The sequence below is a fragment of the Hippoglossus hippoglossus genome, chromosome 2 (genome assembly GCF_009819705.1).
Source record: "Hippoglossus hippoglossus isolate fHipHip1 chromosome 2, fHipHip1.pri, whole genome shotgun sequence".
Taxonomy (NCBI): Eukaryota; Metazoa; Chordata; class Actinopteri; order Pleuronectiformes; family Pleuronectidae; genus Hippoglossus; species Hippoglossus hippoglossus.
This window is the reverse complement of record NC_047152.1, coordinates 6,699,272-6,705,271: the sequence shown is the minus strand read 5'-3', so window position 1 is coordinate 6,705,271 and position 6,000 is coordinate 6,699,272. Positions and strand designations below refer to the sequence as shown.

General features: G+C 47.2%; 1 protein-coding gene across 8 annotated transcripts in view; it reads right to left on the bottom strand.

Annotated features, from left to right (window-relative positions):
- LOC117775518 (histone deacetylase 4-like) overlaps positions 1-6,000 on the bottom strand; it is a 62,526-nt gene that overhangs the window by 38,789 nt on the left and 17,737 nt on the right. For 2 of the 8 annotated variants that reach the window (XM_034608764.1, XM_034608791.1), the window contains exon 1: positions 1-953. This exon is cut by the window's left edge and continues 1,563 nt beyond it. The exons of 5 other annotated variants lie outside the window; for them this stretch is intronic. The gene's annotated coding sequence lies outside the window, so the exon portion shown is untranslated. Of the gene's footprint in view, positions 956-6,000 lie in introns of those variants that run through there. One more of the 8 variants, XM_034608774.1, reaches the window with a different exon arrangement.

Below are 6,000 nucleotides of genomic sequence, written 5' to 3'. Positions count from 1 at the left end.
TCGAACATCACGTTGGGTCCTGTTCAAACGAAACTCAACACACATGGCTTTATTTTCCTAAATCCTACCACGGCCGGCTGCCAGATATTGCCGCCCGTCCGACCTCAAAACAGGTGCCATCCAAATTCAAATTCAGACATTTTCGCCAGGCACGGGACAAATCTGCGGCGTCGCACACAAACGCGGAGTCAGACTTTATGTAAAAGGTCAGGAAATATGTCAGGAGCAGAAAGGTGGGCACGTTCGCCGCTCCAAAACAAACACACCGAAGAAAGTTGATATCCCTTGATGAGCCTATTCAAATGACACACATGCTGGATTTTGCAATGGAAATGAGCCGCATCTCCACGTGATAACACCTGTGGCTTGGGAGGTAACTCTACACCTGTTTTTGCACAAATTGCTGGCAGGAGCTTTACATCTCCGACTTAAGTGTGGGGAATTAGGGGGGGACGGACGTCTTTGTCTGCGGTCGGTTAGGCAGAGTGGATAAGCCTCCAGTCCAAACCGCATGGTTGATACCTGAGACTGCACGTGGAGGGAGCACAGGTGTGCACGAACACACACATCCCAGCAAGGGAGGGCGTCGCAATCAAGCAACAAACCACATTCACAACACACACTTGCAAAGGAGAAGTGCTCTATACCTTGGCAACAGGGCCCATCAATCTTGAATGTAGCCTAGTTACCCAGCAGCCCCCTCCTCCCTCCAGCTCTCTCCCTCCTTCTCTTTCTTTCTCTCTCTCTCTCTCTCCATCCTCCTCTCCACTCGGTCCCACTGGGCAAGCATCGGGAGACGGGGAGCTATAAATAGTCTCGGCTAGCCCCAGGCGGAGAGTCAGTCAACTCAAGCTAATGCAGCTAGCGCTCGTCAAAAACATGCATGTTATGATCGGTGCTGTAAATGGGCGAAGGACGCAGGAGTAATGAGCAAATGGTGGAGAGCTGTGTCTGCTGCGTTGCTAAATGTAGGTTTGTGACAGCGCAGGGGAGACGAGCGGGCTTGACCCTGGACTGCACACTGTATGCTGACAGAGGCCTTTGTTGTGTTGGAGAATGAGAATGAGATGTCTGTCTGTGGCCGTTTACAAAGAGGGACAGTGACAGAGAAAGAGAGGAAGGATGCTCCAGCCTCATTACATTCAGCGCACTTCCGTTCTGGCTGCTTCGTCCCGGGTGACTCCGGCGAGCAAGGTGATCCAGACAGGAACAATACGATTAATCAAACACGCCTCTCCTTGAAGAGCCTTTTTCCTCTGGGTCGCAAATTTGCTTCCCCGAGGGCACCGGCTGACGTCATGGCGACCGATAACAGAGAATGGGTGACCCCTGTGTGAGCCGCCACCAGTTTGCGTCCCCGTGAACAGTCGGAAGCGACCATCTGACCCTCATTTCCCTGCTGGTCAAGTCGGAAAAAATGAAGCGGTGATGAAATTTGGTGTGGCGTCTTAGAGCTTCTCTGCGGTTCTCGATGAGTGCTGTCATTGGTCATTAGTCGGGATTTGTAATGCGGCTGAAGGTTTTTGTTTCACGTTCAAAAACACACAAAGTCATGAGGTCAACAGAGGAATGAAGAGAACAAAGATCTGAAAATGAAGACATGTTTTACTAAGTCACAGAAACGTTGGAATAACGTTTCCGATACAAAGTGTTGGGTTTTCAGCGTCAGCATTGATGTTAACGCCTGTGTTAAAACTGCAGTTCAGATTTATGACTTTAATATGACCGTGGCTGTTGGATGGGGGGGGGGGGGGTGTATGTGATTTGCTACTCCCTCATTTATAATTCAAGGAGTGGAGGTTTAGCGCTGCTGCTCAAAAAGCTGCAAATTTATGTGGATAAGCTGCCAACACCTTTTATTCATCTGATTTCGACTTCAACAAACGCGTGCGGGAAAATTCCTTTTGCTCCCGATAAAAGAACATTGTCATTTAAATAGGACCAAACTGTAAAAGTGAAATACAACTTTGGCAACAAGGCGTCTGACTGGTTATCACTTTGGAAAATAATAACACTGTGCAACAACACTACGTGGAGGGTGCTGTTGCAGCCATGTTGGAAAGCCCTTGAGCATCAGCGGAGGAGCTGTTTAGCTGTGAAGGGTGTTTCCCTGAAGTTTCACCCAGTGCATTCTGGGAAAGATTGCAGCCCCCCTGCGGTGACCCTGTGCAGCAATAATTAGGTGTAGCAGACAGATAAGATGCATGAATTATTGAACTGACCTGCAGGCGCCACTTTTCATGTACATCATCCCGAGAGGTTTTGATATATTTAGCGATCATTTGCATCTCCTGTTAATGGACGTCCACGATGGTGCTACTCGGTTGCTAGGAGATTTGTGATGCAACTGCAAAGCCCCAGTAGCCGGGCCTGTCTCCTCACAACAACAAACACCCACAATATGCAGCTGAAACCCACACAGAGTAACAGGTACGCCATTTGATATTTATATGTTGTTGCCATACTTTGAGCCATTTGTATCACGGTAGTATTTCCCTGATACCCAGGCCAGACATCCATGCTTTGTGTCAAGCACTGTGGAGCACTATGTCAAAAGGCACAGGGATAGGGCTCCGAGGCGGCAGTGTAAACCGTAATTGCCGCTGACAGCTCGTTGGCAGAACACAGTGTATCTAGTTTCTCGGCTGGGGCGAGACAAAAGACACAGGGACAAAAGATGCGTCCCATTCCTTTCATTAGCTCATGTTCCCTCTGCGCTGCCTCTGTCCTACTACCAATTAAAAATAGTTTCTCTAATGCACCAGGATATCCACCCTGTGCAAAGGCCGTGATTAAGCGTTTGTTTTTGCAGGGGGATGGGTGCAGTGAGACGAGGTGGGTGCTGCACCCCATGTGCACAAGGACAAAGCAGAGCATGCACATGTCGGTGGTCAGTCGTTGCACAAGAGACCCCCTGGTTTTGTTTTCCGAGAGTCGTGTTCAGCCGGGTTGGTGGCACATGGGAGGTCAGAGCTGATGAACTGTCTGGCTGGCAGGAGCCTCATCTCTGTTTACCGGGTTCAACCAGCGAGGGAGGGTGCGGCACTGTGGGAACGCGCCCGCCGAAGTGCATTTTGCAATCTGTAACAATTTCATAATTCGACTCAGTGGGATAAAAACAACATGTCGGCACAAGCGGACGGCGAAAAGCGTTGGCGATAGAGGCCCCGAAATTGCCAACGATTAGGCTCATGCTCGTGTCACAATGACCGCCGCACTTAAGAGGCAGCGGTTGTGTCATACGTGCACTCGTCCATTTTTAGCTGCACGACACACACACACACACACACACACACACACACACGCAGAAGCAAACCGCTCAGTCGTAAGGGACCAAAAATAATGATTGTTTGTCCGCCATGCATGCACGTGCGCATATCTTGTGTGTGTGCTTCTAAAAATAGACGCAGGGATAAGCCGGGCCCTCTTTATTGCAGCGAAAGCTTTTAACCCCTTCACCCCTGGATTTAAGCAGCGTGATGTGTGATTGCGTGCGTTTGGAGAAGTGGATGAAAAGGGGTCAGCGAGCAGGTCCAGAGGAGGAAAAGCAGGATGAGGGGAATGTAAATTTAATGCATGAACTATCGACCATCTTTGACCTAATATTCGCATCTTTACAGTAAGATGACACTTTATTTTTCCCCGTTCCTCTGGATCGTTATGTATGTGACATATGCCTGGGCTGCTCTGGGGCAGCTCTACTGCACCAGTTATGAATTATGTGTCTTGTTCTCTTACTTCTCCTCATTAACTAGCCAGTACAAACCAGTGTGTCTCTTCCTTAAACCTCACTGCAGCCCAGTTCATCGTATCTGATGAGAGAGTGTGTGTCTGTGTGTACTGTCCAGCAGGGTTTATTAGAGCCAGGGGTGTGACACAAACATGGTTCAGATGAGGCAAAAATGGGCCATCAAATTATTACGGGGAGATTAACATCCAAAGCTGCCGGTTGATAAAAATGAGAATCCAAATTCTGAGGGGAAAAAGCATGAATGGTAATTAAATTCATCAAAAAAGCGTTTTTCAGTGTCTGCCATTGAAGGTAAATATACTTCTGTCAGCAGAAGGGTGATAGAGAAAGTTTTATTAGAACCTGCGCTAATGAACCGTCAAGACTTGTTTTTGGTCACGACAACAATTACCTTGAAAGTATGAGAGAGAAGACGAGACACCGCCTGTGGGATTTCTTTTCATCAACACTTCAGATAGCACCATGGAGAAATGCCGCGGCGGAGGCTTCAATCCAAGACGCCTCAATCATCAGGATGCGAGCGTTTAAGGTCTACGACACCCCCTGAACACACCGTGTGTGTTAGTCGGTGCGTGCATGCTCGTACACCACAGCGCTTCGTGTCCCTTGTGTCAATTACCCCCACAACAGCGAGGGGAGCGTCCCTGCACCAGAGTATATACATGTGTCCCTACGTCGTCTGAAGGATTATCTACGTCAGCAGCGGTCCCTCGACGTCCCTCCGAAAACTCCCCACTGACAGTGATCAGTAGCTTCTTGTTTACAATATGAAAAACATTTCCAGAAAGAAAAATAACCATGGAAATACTAACTGAGAAAAACTATTGTATTTACATTTAACCTGTGTCCATATATCTAATCTTGATGAATGACAATTAACTAAATTTGACAAGTGTTTCCAAGTTAAATAAAGTAAATAAAGTAAATCTACATATGTATCTGACAGCTCGCTGAGGCCTGAAGTGACTTATCTCATCCTTGGTACGAGCAAGGCGATGCGATCTCCCGAGTCCTGACCCCGCTCATTAATGTTTATTCGACTTTATTTTATTTCCCTCACTGGTTTTTGTTGTGTTTCACGGCCGTATAGAAACAGTTGCACTTGTAACCTAGATACGGCTGAGCCTTCGAGGAAAGGAGCACTGTGTCAAGTTCAGCAGTTCAGAGCCATAAAAGGGGCTCACGCCCACACACACACTCGGCAAAATAAAGCAATAAAATCGACGGTGAGCACAGTTTATATCCTGCTGGAGATTCAGCTCCTGATAGTGTCCGTGGAATGTGTTAATTTTTAATTTTTGCATTTAACAATGTCAAGTTCAAACCGCTCATTCAAGAATAATCACTTACTGTACCTGGCACTTACTAACTACTAACCTCTTACCGGCCCCTGTGTGTGTGTGTGTGTGTGTGTGTGTGTGTGTGTGTGTGTGTGTGTGTGTGTGTGTGTGTGTGTGTGTGTGTGTGTGTCATGTGCACACCCAGTTCTCGCTCCAGTGGTAAACACGGCAGACTCTCCTGGAAAGCCGGAGCACTTATGACTAAAACAAAAACAAATGGTTGCCAGGTAGTGGCATCACTTTCCCTATTTAATAAGACGCTGTAACACCTGAGTAAGATGGCTGCTCCATGTTAACGGGCCTGTCCAGCTTCAGCCACAGTCCATCGCCTGCGTCCGTCTCGCAGTGAAGCATCTGAGGTGAAGTGGATTCAACCAATTTCTTTTTAACTCATTCACATCAGCCAATTATATAACGTACTGAATGCATTGTGGGATGGTGAAGGTAAAGAGGAAATAGCGGTTGTACATAGACTTCAGCTTTGTCACTAAATATTCGATTGTAAAAGACAACTACTTCCACCCTCTATCCAGAAATGAAGGGTGAAATATCCCAGGTGTCAATCATCTTTAAATACAATCTGTGGTATAAATGTGTCAAATCAGTCGTATGCATCAATTATTCTCTTAGTTCTTCGCCTTTCCTTGGAGAATCTGGGGTCTTTTGGATTAATGTGTTAACGGTCACCGGGTGTCACTTGTTGGGCAAATGGACTGAAGGAGCATTGAAGGCAAGTAAAGTCAATGCGATTGATCCAAAGAGCGAATGTGATCAAACAGTTGCCTGACTAAACACGTAAACACACACACACACACACACACACACACACACACACACACACACACACACACACACACACACACACACACACACACACACACACACACACACACACACACACACACACAC